The following is a 14,665-nucleotide window of genomic DNA, read 5'->3' on the forward strand; positions in this document are numbered from 1 at the left end:
AGAGGCGGGACCTGGGGTATCAACCCGCATGCAATCAGACATGCTCTTCTCTGGGTCCAAAGCGGCTGACCCTGAGTGCAGTGCTTAGCCTCTCATCCTGAGCGTAACATTTTAGCTTTTTATGGTATCCAACCATGCTTGGGGAGAATGTCCTGCTTCAATGGCTGTAAAGGCCTGAATGATCATGGCTGCATCACACTGTTGTGAGACTCTAATCTTGCATATATACCACAGGCAAACCAAGGAGACCAACACCAGAAGGCCTGCTAACGCTCCCATGCCCACCCATTCCTTCAGATGATTCATGGTTGCAGCAATCCATGATGATAATCCTGTGGTTAGTCCTGTGTCCACTCTGGTAGAATTTACTGTGACAATGGCCACTCTGTAGCAGCTTTATTTGTAATAGCCAGAAGCTGGAAACAACCCAGATGCCCCTCAACTGAAGAATCGATGCAGAAATTGTGGTACATCTACACAATGGAATATTACTCAGCAATGAAAAATAAGGAAATCATGAAATTTGCAGGTAAATGGTGGGATCTGGAAAGGATCATCCTGAGTGAGTTGTCCCAGAAGCAAAAAGACACACATGGTATATACTCACTCATATAGACATACAACATAGGACAAACCCACTAAAACCTGTGCATCTAAAGAAACTAAGCAAGAGAGAGGACCCTAACTAAAATGTCCAATCCCCATCCGGAAAGGCAAAGAGGATGGACATCAGAAGAAGAAGAAAACAGGAAACAACCTAGGAACCTACCACAGAGGGCCTCTGAAAGCCTCTGCCCTTCAGACTATCAAAGCAGATGCTGAGCCTGATGGGCAACTGTTGGGCAGGTGAACGGAATTTTAGGTAAGAACTGGGAAATAGTAAGAGCTGGAGAGGACAGGGTCTCCACAAGGAGAGCAACAGAACAAGAAAATTTGGACACAAGGAACTTCCCAGAGACTCATACTCCAACCAAGGATTTTCTCCTTCTTAAATAAGGAGTCATTCTCCTTATCTCTGACAAGAGAAACTCAAAGTCCTTCCATTAACATATGATTGTGGTGCTTATTAGCTATTGAAAATTAGCTAGTAGCATTTGTGCCAAGGCTAGTCTCTGGAATTCCTCAGTCCATGCCCTTAAGCCTCACCCCAGCCCACTGCCCACCTCCCCTTTTCCTGCTCCCATTTAACCCTGAAAATCTTTCCCCTGTCACTTCTTGCTTTCACTGGAGACAGCCTTGGCAGTTCTGAATAAACATTTTCTCTTTTCTAAACAAACAAACAAACAAACAAATAACAAATGAACAAACCAAATAAAAAATAAAGACACTTTATTTCAAAATCATATCTTACTTTATATAGATGTATGTATGTGTGTATGTAGTATTATTTTGTAATAAAAACAGAATAATCTAATATATCTCACAATATGTACTAATAAACCAATACTGCAAGTGAAGGGTGTCAAAAACAAAAGGAAACATATGACTTCATTTATGTTAAAAGCAAAAAATATAAAATTTATATCTATAAAAATTAAATCTAAGTCAAGAGTTTCTAGAGAATATATGGAAGTATTGCTAATGATGGTGAATTCTCATGATTTTAACATTTTGTGAGAAAATTAATGAAAATACTTTAACTTTTAAAATAAAAATGTGGATTAAGCAACTTCCCTACCGTCCTCCTTGTTTAGCTTCTTTAGGAGTATAGAGTTTAATAAGTTTAACCTACATTATATGACTAATATCCACTTATAAGTCAGTATATACCAAGTGTATCTTTCTCCTTCTGGGTCACCTCACTCAGGATGATCTTTTCTAGTTCCCACCATTTGTCTGAAAATTTCATGATTTTCTTGTTTTTAGTTGCTGAGTAGTAGTCCATTGTGTACATATACCATAATTTCTGCATCCATTCCTCAGCTGAGGGACATCTGGGTTGTTTCCAGGCCACAGAGGAAGACAGTGTAGCCAGTCCTGATGAGACCGCATAAGCTAGGGTCAGATGGAAGGGGAGTAGGACCTCCCCTATCAATTGACTGAGGGAGAGGCATAGGAGAAGAGGGAGGGCTATTATGAATAAAACTAAGAACATGGTTGAACAAATGTCCTTGTATAACTGCACATATTTCAGATATTTGCGTAGGAGTTCTATAGCTGGATCTTGAGGTAGCGGTATTCCTACCTCAAGAAAGCACCAGATTGATTTCCAAAGTGGTGGTACAAGTTTATATTCCCACCAGCAATGGAGGAGGGTTCCTCTTTGTCTACATCCTCTCCAGCATGTTTTGTCACTTGCGTTTTTTACCTTAGCCATTCTGATGGGTATAAGGTGAAATCTCAGTGTCATTTTGATTTGCATTTCCCTGTTGACTAAGGATGTTGAGCATTTCTTTAAGTGTTTCTCTTAAGTTGCTTGATCCTCACTCAGAAAGAAAATGAATAGACATCCCAAGAGGGAGTAAACAGGGAACAAGATAGGAGCCTACCACAGAGGGTCTCTGAAAGACTCTACCCAGCAGGGTTTTGAAGCAAATGCTGAGGCTCATAGCCAAACAGAGGCAGAATACAGGGAATCTTATGAAATAAGCAGGAGATAGAAAGACCTGGAGGGGATAGGAGCTCCTCAAAGAGAGCAACAGAACCAAAATATCTGGGCCCAGATTCTTTGCAAAGACAGATACTCTAACCAAGGAACATGCATGGCAGCAACCTAGATCCCTTGCTCCAATGTAGCCCTGGGCAGCTTAGCCTCTAAGTGAGTTCCCTAGTAAGGGGAGCAGGGGCTGTCTCTGACATGAACTCAGTGGCTGGCTCTTTGATCACCTACCCCTGGGGCGACTGCACCTGTACCAGGCCACAGAGGAAGACAATGTAGCCAGTCCTGATGACATCTAATAGGCTAGGGTCAGATGGAAGGGGAGTAGGTCCTCCTCTATCAGTGGACTGAGTGAGAGGCATAGAAGGATAAGAAGAGGGAGGTTCAGATTGAGAGGAAACAAAGGAGGGGACTACTCCTGGGATACAAAGTGAATAAAGTCTAATAATCAAATAAATAATAAATAAATAAATAAATAAATAAATAATTAAAATGGGACCTGGTCATCATAGAGAGGATAAAATAATTTGGAGTACTTAGGCCTAATAAGAATCTGCAAACAACCTAGATGTTCCTCAACGGAAGAATGGACAAAGAAATTGTGGCACATTTGCACAATGGAGTACTACTCAGCAATTAAAAACAAGGAAATCATGAAATTTGCAGGCAAATGGTGAGAACTATAAAAGATCATCCTGAGTGAGGCAACCCATAAGAAAAATGACACATATGATATATACTCACTTATAAGTGGATATTATCCATATAATATAGGATAAACATACTAAATTGTATAGTCCTAAAGAAGCTAACCAATAAGGAGGACCCTAGGGAAGATGCTTAATCCTCATTCAGAAGAGCAAACAAGATAGACATTGGAAGTCGGAGAAGACAAGAAACAGTACAGGCACTCTCTACAGAGGACCTCTGAAATACTCTACCCACCAGGGTATTGGAGATACTACGACTCAAAGACAAATTTTGAGCAGACTGCCAGAATACTTATGAAAAAGAGGGAGATAGAAAGACCTGGAGTGGTCAGGAACCCTACAAGGAGAACAGAGCCAAAATAACTCGGCCCTGGGGGCCTGCAGAGATAAATACTCCAACCAAAGAACATGCTTGGAGAGGACCTAGATGCCCTGTTCAAAGGAAACCCATTGGTTGCCAAGTTACAAGATTCCCTAGTAAGGGGTACAGGTGCTATCTCTCACATGAACTCAGTGGCTGGCTCTTTGATCACCTCCCCCTTAGGGGTGTAGCCTTGCCAGGACACCGAGGAAGATGATGCAGCCAGCCTTGATGAGACGTGATAAGAAAGGGTCAGATAGAAGGGGAGGAGGTCCTTACCTATCAGGTGACTAGGGAAAGGGCATAGGGAGAGAAGAGAGAGGGTGGATGGGGCTGGGAGGAGAAGAGGGAGGGGGCTGCCATGGGGATACAAAGTGAATACTTTGTAATAAATATATAAATAAAATTAAATTGAAAAAGAAAGAATGAAAAAAAGACTTCTACATCACTTTCTCCACTCAAGACTCAGCCATCAGCATGGTTAATGGGGGACAGAAAAAAAAAAGTAAAGAATCAGAGGAAGCAGATATTTCTAGCAAACTAGCATTTGCTAGACATTGCAGTGCAGTTGCATATACAAAATCTCAGTGGTTGCAATAGCAAACACTATACTTGCACAGCGTCAAACCAGCCTAAGTCTTAGCCTCAGGGAGAAGAGGTAAGAAGTTTCACTCCTAGAGGAGATTATGACAATTAATTGCTCTTGGGAGGGAGAAAGAAGTATTCCTTTAAAACCTAAAGTAAAATTACCATAAAATCTAACTATCCTTTTCATAAGTATATATTTAAAAGGAATAACGTCACTATGAAAAATAATATCTGCTTACCTATGTTCATCGTGGAACTCTTCATAAGAGCTGAGATATAAAATTAATATAGATGTCCATCAGCAAGAGATAAAGGAAATATACTGCATGAATACCCAAAAGTGTTATTCATAAAACACAAAAATGAAAACGTGTCATACACAGGAGAATATATGGTACTGGAGAATATTATATTAAGTTAAAAAATCCAGGCACAGAAAGATAAGTACTGTAAATAATTTCTCCTATCTGGAAACTTAAAAATAAATTGCCTAAAGTGAACATTGTGATTGCTAGCGAATTAGATTGAATCTGAGTGGAGGTGCAGTTTGACGGTGGTTGAATATGATCAATGTATGGAAACATTGTGGTGAATATTATTAATAACTACAATTATTTTGTTTTAAAATTAAAATGAACATACTAGCAAGGAAAGATGAAAAGACACACCACAAAATCAAATAAGATACTTAAATAAGAACATAAATAAGTGGGAAGAAAACTCCCCAAAGTTGATTAGGTAAATACTGATAATCCATTTCCAAAACCCACATAGAAATGACCAATATTAAATGGACTTATTAGGGTACATACATATTTATGTACATATGTAATGACAATTAAAGAAGTGGTAATGAATTTATGATGGAGTGTAGAGAACAGGAGCACTTCTAGGATGAAGGGGAAGGGATGGAAATGATGTAAAATATTTTCAAAAAAATAGGATACTATAAATAGTAACAAATTTGAATATTGTAGTATGTATGGAAAACTTAAAAGCCTGTCAGCAACATAGTGGATGAATCATGTATATTTTAAAGACAGAATAATAAATAGTTATGAAAATAACTGAACACTTAGTTGCAGTGATGTAAATATAATATTATTTTGAGGAAGTCAAACATAAAAAGCAATGTAAGGTATGATTCCATTTCTATAACGTTTTAAATATGGAAGCAAAATTATTAGACTGTAACTGGTAGAAACACAAAGGAAGGTGAGAAATTAATAAAACGGTCGGGAGTGAAGTAACGTTGCTAGATGAGACTGAGGCATGTGCCTGGGCAATGACATAGAGTTGTTTGTTTATTCTTCCTGGCAGGAACATGTGTATTCAATGCCATTAACTTTTACAGACTTTTCTACTTACCCTTCAAATTTTGTTTCTTTTATAAGAAAAAAATGCTTAATGCATTTTAAAATGAGCAAAATGTCTCAACTGATGAAGATGCTTTCAGTGTAATCCTGTTGACTTGAATTCAATACCAGGAACCCATGTAAAGTTGGAAGAAAACTGATTCCACAATTTTGTCCTCTAATGTTCAAAAGCAGCCTGTGGAATATGTGCCTTCACATATATCATGCATACACATATTCACGTACAACAGTAATAATAACAATGATAAAAATAATAATATTTCATACAAAGGATTAATTCTATTTAACTATATTTTTATTGTGCAAAAGGAAGAGATGAAACAAGGTCATTCCTTTCCTATGTCTTTCCTGGTCCTGGCTCCAAGAGAGGAAGATGGAGAATAAGGGTTGAAAATATTAAATATGTTAATAATTCAATAATATTTTAGTCAATACAGAAGGCATAAATAGAACCTAAATCTCTCATTTTTCATTGTACAAAATAGCTATCTAAAGTTTTATGTTCCCAAATTAAATTTTTTACACAGGATAAACAAGCCTCAATTCTCCCCCTGTGGGAGGTGGCCAGTATGGATGGCTTAGTTAATTTGCATGTTCCCTTCTCCCTAACTGAACTCTCTCAAGTAGAAAAGAGACCAGGATCCTATGCCTCTAATCCTTTTATTTTCATTAAAGAATTTTAATATCTCCCTCAATATTATAGTCTTACCTTTCATTATATGTGTGTATATGAATATATATATATATATATATATATATATATATATATATATAGTATGATTCTTACCAACAACCTATTGGCTAGAATGCCCAACCTATTGGCTGAGATGGTACCCAACCAGGATCCACAATGGAATTATAATACCATAGAATAAATTTTAGCTAGAGATCAGTTCACAACCTGACTCTTGGCTAGTCTCTGCAATACTGCCCTCGAGCCAGTTAATTATGGGAAACTCCAAGAGGTCATTCCAAAAAAAACTCATTTCAATTCCTAGAGCACCTTACAAATGCCCTCTTACAACACACTTATATCGACCCTGAAAGTACAGAGAGTAGGTACCTCCTGATGAACTATTCTTTTTCTCCCATAGTTACCCCAACATCATGGCTAAGCTTAAATGCTATAGAGAGGACCTCTGACTCCACAGGCAGAAGTGTTTGCACTGGCCTTTAAGATATACCATGGAAGATATGAGAAAACCCTCAAGCAAAATTACCAAGTGCTGGCCAAGCCCATCCGCTGGCCTCAGAGACTACCCAGGCTCCCTCTCTCCTTAGGCATGAGAACCATAGGGTCCCTATTTCAAATGAAGTCAAGAAGGTCACTGGGACCAGTGTTGCCCTAACCCCTACAAGACACAGGGGCCATGTCCAAAATGCCACCAAAAGGGACATTGGGATGTTGACTGCCACCATTTCTCCCATGGTATGGTGGCATCACTCCCAGATAGCCCTACAGCCAATATCTTAGGAATGACTATGGATGACTGAAGGTGTCCAGGTTCACTTGACCTGACTACTGCCATCACTAACAGGGAGCTATGGGTAATTATCATGGTATATGGGCAAGGCTCATTTCCTTCTTTGTGGACACCAGAGTCACTCACTCAGTCCTGGCATAGTATTGGAGACCAACATGTCGTTTTAGCTCCTCTATTGTCGGGGAAGGGGGATACCCTTGCCAACCTTGCCGGTATCCACCATTCAATTGTATTTTCAGGGGTGTATTTTCATTCCTTTTTAGTGATGCCAAACTCTCCAGCCCCCTTTCTGGGAAGGGACTTTTAGCCAACGTAGGAGCCTCTATTTCCTTTCATCCACCCATTCAGCTGACCCAACGCTCACAAGCATCCTCTCTCCTCTTTCTCATAGCTGCCCTACCTACCAGTTCTGAAACATCAGCTTCTCAAGTAGACCCCCAAATCTGAGATGTCCAAAACCCCTATGTTGCTAGGTACCATTCCCCTGTGGTCATTCAGCTACAGGACCCACCTGGTATATCATACAAGTTTAATACCCACGTCCTATTGAGAGTCTCAGAAGACTTAAGCCTATTATCTCTGACCTTGTAAAAAAAAAATATCTCCTTCGTCCCTCTTCCTCTCATTTTTAACACCCCCATACTTGTAGTTACAAAGCCCAATGGAACTTATGGCAGGGTTCAAGGTCTCCGGCTTGTCAATTCTGCAGTTGTTCCCCTCCACCCTGTTGTAGCTAAGCCTCTCCTCTTGACTCCATTCAGGGCCTCCTATTTCTCAGTTCTAGTCTCAAGAATGAATTCTTCTTAAAATATCTTTGCTATCAACTAGACTGACTCTGAAACCCTTGTTTCTGCCAAGCTTACCTGAACTGTTCTATTCCAGGGATTCCTGAACAGCCCACACCTGTTTGGCCAGGCCCTAGACTCTGATCTACTCTCCTTATTTTTCCCTAAATCTAAACTTATACAGTATGTAGATGACCTTCTCCTCTGCTACCCATCCCTACTAGTTACCCAAACTAATACCTCTTCTCTTCTAAATTTCCTATCCAGCAGGGGCTATTGAGTCTCACCCTCCAAGGTCCAATTGTTCATCTCTGAGGTCACTTACCTGGGACTACAATAACCCACAAGCTCATCACCCCAGATAGAAAAGACCTAATACAGTCTTTAGCAGTTCCCTCTATTAGAGAAGAAAATTTATCATTTTGGGGAATGGCTGGTTTCTTACAGTCCTAGGTCCCTTCCATTTCCCTTCTTGTCTGTCCCTTATAAGAGGCAGCCTTAGGTCCCTTTGCATGAACCCCCCTTTAAGCCTAATACCAAGCCCTTTCAGAACAGACTTCAAAAGGCACTTCTTGAGGTCCCAGCCCTACATCTCCTAGACTTCACATGTCCCTTTTCCCTCTATGTAACAGAAAAAAGAGATAGAGATTGTAAGCCTTTATTTGTTAAAAGGTGAGTCAGAGTGTGAGAAGAGAAGACAGTAACAGGTGACCCCCCAATTACTTTTTTGGACTTTTGAATAAGGAGCTCTGCAACAGCTAAAGCAAGAATGCAGGGTTCCCATCTCTGGATTGTTAGGTCTGATTTTTATAGGTATGCTACAGGTGCAAAGGAGGGTCCCAGTTGTTGACCCAGGGTTCTAAGGGCATTGCCTTCTTTTTTTTTTTTTTTTCAGAAAAAAACCTTGTGCCCAGATATATTTGGTCCTTGTGGGGCTCCTATCCTTTCCATGTCATACTAACTTCCCTTCTGCCAAAGGTTTAATTATGAGTCTTAGTATCTGTTTTGAAACGCTGCTTGGTAAGGTCTTTCAGATGCCTTCTGCGGTAGACTCCTGTCATACATCCTATGCACATCTCTTTTGTCTTTATAAGTGAGGATTGATCATCTTACTTCGTATCTGCTTTCTTGTTTATCTCCTTTAGGTGTATAGACTTCATTATGTCTATCATAGCTTATAGGTCTATATAAGCGAGTATATACCATATTTGTCTTTCTCCTTCTGGGATACTTCACTCAGAATGATCTTTTCTAGATCCCACCATTTGCCTGCAAGTTTCATGATTTCTTCATTTTTGATTGCTGAGTAGTATTCCATTGTGTAAAAATACCACAATTTCTGTATCCATTCCTCCGATGAAGGACATCTGGGTTGTTTCCAGGTTCTGGCTATTACAAATAAAGCTGCTACAAAGGTGGTTGAGAAAATTTCCTTGTTGTGTACTTCAGCAAATTTGGGGTATATGCCTAGGAGGGGTATAGCTGAGTCTTGAGGAAACACTATTCCTAATTGTCTGAGAAAGCACCAGATTGACTTCTAAGGTGCTTGTACCAGTTAACATTCCCACCAGCAATGGAGGAGGGTTTCCCCTTTCTCCACAACCTCTCCAGCATGTGTTGTCACTTGAATTATTCATCTTAGCCATTCTGATGGGTGTAAGGTGAAATCTCAGGGTAGTTTTTATTTGCATTTTCCTAATGGATAATGAGGTTGAGCATTTCTTTAACTGTCTCTCTGCCATTCGATATTTCTCTATCGAGAATTCTCTGTTTAGCTCTGTTCTCCATTTTTTAATTGGATTACTTGGTTTGTTGCTTTTCAGCTTCTTTAGTTCTTTATATATACTGGATATTAGCCCTCTGTCAGATAAAGGGTTAGTGAAGATTCTTTCCCAATCTGTAGGCTGTCGTTTTATTTTGATGACGCTGTCTTTTGCTTTACAGAACCTTTTCAGCTTCATGAGGTCCCATTTATTGATTGTTGCTCTTAAAGCCTGTGCTGTTGGTGTTCTGTTCAAGAAGTTGTCTCCTGTGCCAATGAGTTCTGGCTGTTCCCCACTTTTTTCTAACCGATTTATAGTATATGGTTTTATGTTGAGGTCTTTGATCCACTTGGACTTTAGTTTTGTGCAAGGTGAAAAATATGGATCTATTTTCATTTTTCTGCAAGTAGACATCCAGTTGGACCAGCACCAGTTTTTGAAGATGCTGTCTTTTTTCCATTGAAGGGTTTTGGCTGCTTTGTCAAAAGTCAAGTATTCATAGGTGTGTGGGTTTATTTCTGGATCTTCTGTTCAGTTCCATTGATCCTCCTTTCAGTTTCTATGCCAATACCATGCAGTTTTTATTACTATTGCTCTGTAGTATAGCTTGAGATCGGGGATAGATATATCTCCAGATGATCTTTGTTGTACAGGATCGTTTTGGAGATTCTGGGTTTTTGTTTCTCTATATGAAGCTGAGAATCTTTTTTTCAAGTTCTGTAAAGAATTGAGTTGGTATGTTTATAGGAATTGTGTTGAATCTGAACATTGCTTTTGGCAGGATGGCCATTTTCACAATGTTAATACTACCAATCCATGAACACAGGAGATCTTTTCATCTCCTGATATCTTCTTCAATTTCTTACTTCAGAGGCTTGAAGTTTTTCTCAAACCAGTCTTTCACTTGCTTGGTTAGAGTCACACCAAGGTACTTTATGTGGTTAGTGGCTATTGTGAAGGGTGTTGTTTCTTTTATTTCTTTCTCCACCCTTTTGTCGTTGGTATACAGGAGGGCTTCTGATTTTTTTTTTTTTTTGAGTTGATTTTGTATCCTGCCACTTTGCTGAAGGTGTTTATCAGCTGGAGGAGATCTCCGGTTGAATTTTTGAGGTCGCTCATATATACTATCATATCATATGCGAACAGTGACACTTTGACCTCAATTTGTATCCCCTTGATCTCCTTTAGTTGTCTTATTGCTCTGGCTAGGAATTCCAGTACTACGTTGAAGAGGTATAGAGACAGTAGGCAGTCTTTTCTTGTCCCAGATTTCAGTGGGATTGATTTAAGTTTCTCTCCATTGAGTTTGATGTTGGCTATAGGTTTGCCGTATATTGCCTTTACTATCTTTAGGTATGTGCCTTGTATCCCTGATCTCTCCAAGACTTTAAACATGAATGGGTGTTGGACTTTGTCAAATGCTTTTTCAGCATGTAAGGAGATGATAACGTGGTTTTTCTCCTTCAGTTTGTTTATATGGTGGTGGATGACATTGATCGATTTCTGTATGTTGAACCAAACTTGCATGCCTGGGATGAAGCCTACTTGGTCATGGTGGATAATATCATTGATGTGTTCTTGGATTGGGTTTTCAAATATTTTATTGAGTATTTTTGCATCAATGTTCATTAGATAGGTCGAAGTTCTCTTTTTTTGTTAGGTCTTTTTGTGGTTTAGGGATCAAGGTGACTGTGGCTTCATAGAATGAGTTTGGTAATGTTCTTTCTGTTTCTATTTTGTGGAATAGTTTGGAGAGAATTGCAGTTAGCACATCTTTGAAGGTCTGGTAGAATTCTGCAATGAATCCATCTTGCCCAGGACTTTTTTTGGAAGGGAGAGTATTGATGACTGCTTCTATTTCCTTGGGGAAAATAGGACTATTTAATCTTTCTACCTGATCTTGACTTAATTTTGGTAAACATAATCTATCAAGAAAATAGTGAGCCCAAAAATTCCATGGAGAACTCCTTCACCTGGTAAACACCTTCAGCAAAGTGGCTGCATAAAAAATTAACTCAAGAGAGCCGACATGGGGTAAGATGATCAATCCTCCTTTAGAAAGACAGATGGGATGTGCATTGAACGTATGACAGGACTCTACAGAGCGCATCTGAAAGTCTCTAACTAGCAGTGTTCTCAAAGCAAAGACTCATGACCAAACCTTTGGCAGAATACAGGGAATCATAAGACAGAAGGGGAGTTAGTCTGATGGGCAAAGGATAGGAGCTCCACAAGGACCAATTATATCTGGGCACAGGGTTTTTTCTGAGACTGACATTCAACCAAGGACCATGTATGGATATAACCTAGAACCTCTGCTCAAATATAGCCTGTGGTAGCTCAGTAACTTATTGGTTTCCCAAAGTGAGGGGAACAAGGACTATCACTAACAGGAACTCAATGACTGGCTCTTTGTCCTCCCCACCCCCCAAGGGAGGAGCAGTCCTGTTAGGCCACAGAGGAGGGCTTTGCAGCCAGTCCTGAATATACCTGATAAAACAGGATCAGATGAATGGGGAGGAGGTCCCCCCCTATCAGTGGACTTGGAAAGGGGCACGGTGGAGATGAGGGAGGGAGGGTGGAATTGGGAAGGAATGAGGGAGAGGGATATGACTGGGATACAGAGTTAATAAAACGTAACTGATAAGAAAAATAAAATTAAAAAAAAAGAATAAAAAAATGTCCATTTCTTTTAGATTTTCGAATTTTGTGGCATATAAGCTTTTGTAGTATGACCTAATGATAGTTTGGATTTCTTGTGTCTGTAGTTTTGTCCCCCTTTTCATTTCTGATTTTGCTGATTTGTATAGTTTCTCTCTGCCTTTTGGTTAGTTTGGCTAAAGGTTTGTCTATCTTGTTGATTTTTTCAAAGAACCAGCTCTTGGTTTCATTGATTCTTTGAATAGTTTTATTTGTTTCTAGTTGATTAATTTCAGCCCTGAATTTGATTATTTCCAGCTGTCTGCTCCTCTTGGATGCATTTGCTTCTTTTTTTTTCTAGGGCTTTCACTTGGACCATTAAGTTGCTTGTATGCGATGTCACAAATTTTTTCTTGAAGGCATTTATTGCTATGAATTTTCCTCTGAGCACTACTTTCATTGTGTCCCATAAATTAGGGTATGTTGTACCTTCATTTTCATTGAATTCTAGGAAGGCTTTAATTTCTTTCTTTATTTCTTCCTTAACCCAGCTATCATTGAGCAGCAAGTTTTCCAGTCTCCATGTGCTTGTAGGCTTTTTTCTAATTCCATTGTTGTTGATGTCCAGCTTTATTACATGGTGGTCAGATAGAATACAGCGGATTATTTCAATCTTATTGTATCTGTTGAGGCTTGCTTTGTGACCAACTATATGGTCTATTTTGGAGAAGGTTCCATGAGGTCCTGAAAAGAAGGTATACTCTCTTATGTTTGGGTGTAAAGTTCTGTAGATGTCTATTAGGTTCATTTGTTTTAGGACCTATGTAAGTGCCTTTATTTCTTTATTAGGTTTCTGTCTAGATGATCTGTCCCTTGGTTAAAGTCAAGTGTTGAAGTCTCACACTACCGAGGTGTTGGGATCGATGTGTGATTTAACTTTTAGTAATGTTTCTTTTATGAATGTAGGTGCTCTTGTATTTGGGTCATAGATCTTTAGAATTGTGATGTCCTCTTGGTGGATTTTCCCTTTGATGAGAATGTAGTGTCCCTCCTCATTTTTTTTTATTAATTTTGGTTGAAAGTCTATTTTATTAGATATCCGGATCGCTACCCCCCGCTTGTTTTCTGGGTCCCTTTGCTTGAAAGACATTTTTCCAGCCTTTTACTCTAAGGTAGTGTTTATCTTTGTTGCAGAGGTGCATTTCTTGGATGCAGCAGAATGTTGGATCCTGTTTAGGCACCCATTCTGTTAGTCTGTGTCTTTTTACTGGCAAGTTGAGTCCATTGATGTTGATAGATAATAGTGACCAATAAATGTTAGTTTCTTTTGCATTGGAGTCGGTGATCTTACTATGTTTCATTGCTTGTTTTCTTTTCATTTTTGTTGGGATATTATCTGTATGACATGCTTTCTTGGGTGAAGTTGTTTTCATTGGATTGGAGTTTTCCTTCTAGTATCTTCTGTAGGGATGATTTGCTGTGTAGATATTGCATAAATTTAGTTTTGTCATGGAATATTTTGTTTTCTCCATCTATGTTGATTGAAAACTTTGCAGGGTATAGTAGTCTGGGGTGACATTTGTGATCTCTTAGAGTCTCCATGATACTTGCCCAGGCCCTTCCGACTTTCATAGTTTTTGATGAGAAGTCCAGAGTGATTCTGATAGGTCTACCTTCATGTGTCACTTGGCCTTTTTCCCTTGCTGCTTTTAATATCTTTTCTTTGTTCTGTAGATTTAGTGTTTTGACTATGATGTGACCTGAGGTGTTTCTTTTCTGGTCTAGTCTATTTGATGTTCTGTAGGCCTCTTGTATATTTATGGACATCTCTTTCTTTAAGTTGGGAAAATTTTCTTCTATGATTTTCTTGAAAATGTTTTCTGGACCTTGGAGTCAGGAGTCTTGTTTTTCATCAATTCCTATTATTCTTAGATTTCGTCTTTTCATGGTGTCCTTGATTTCTTGGATATTTTGTGTTTGGGATTTTTCTGATTTTACTTTCTCTTTGAGAGAAGTATCAACTTCTGTGAGTGTATCTTCAGCTCCAGATATTCTCTCTTCCATCTCTTTTATTCTATTGGTGATGCTTAATTTTGTGGTTCCTGATCTTTTCTCCAAGTTCTCCAGCTCAAGGTTTTTCTTAATTTGTGTTTTCTTTATTGATTCTAATTCTGTTTTCATGCCTTGCACCATTTCCTTCATCTGTTTGAATGTTGATTCCTGTCTCTCTATGATGTTCTCTATTTTTTCTTTCTATATGCCACTAATTTTATCTCTACTTGTACCTCTATTTGTTTGGCTATGTTTGCCTGTGTTCTTTAAGAATTTTGTCTATTTCTTCTTTCTTTACCTCCAATTG

The sequence above is a fragment of the Meriones unguiculatus genome, chromosome X (assembly GCF_030254825.1).
Source record: "Meriones unguiculatus strain TT.TT164.6M chromosome X, Bangor_MerUng_6.1, whole genome shotgun sequence".
NCBI classification, from domain to species: Eukaryota; Metazoa; Chordata; class Mammalia; order Rodentia; family Muridae; genus Meriones; species Meriones unguiculatus.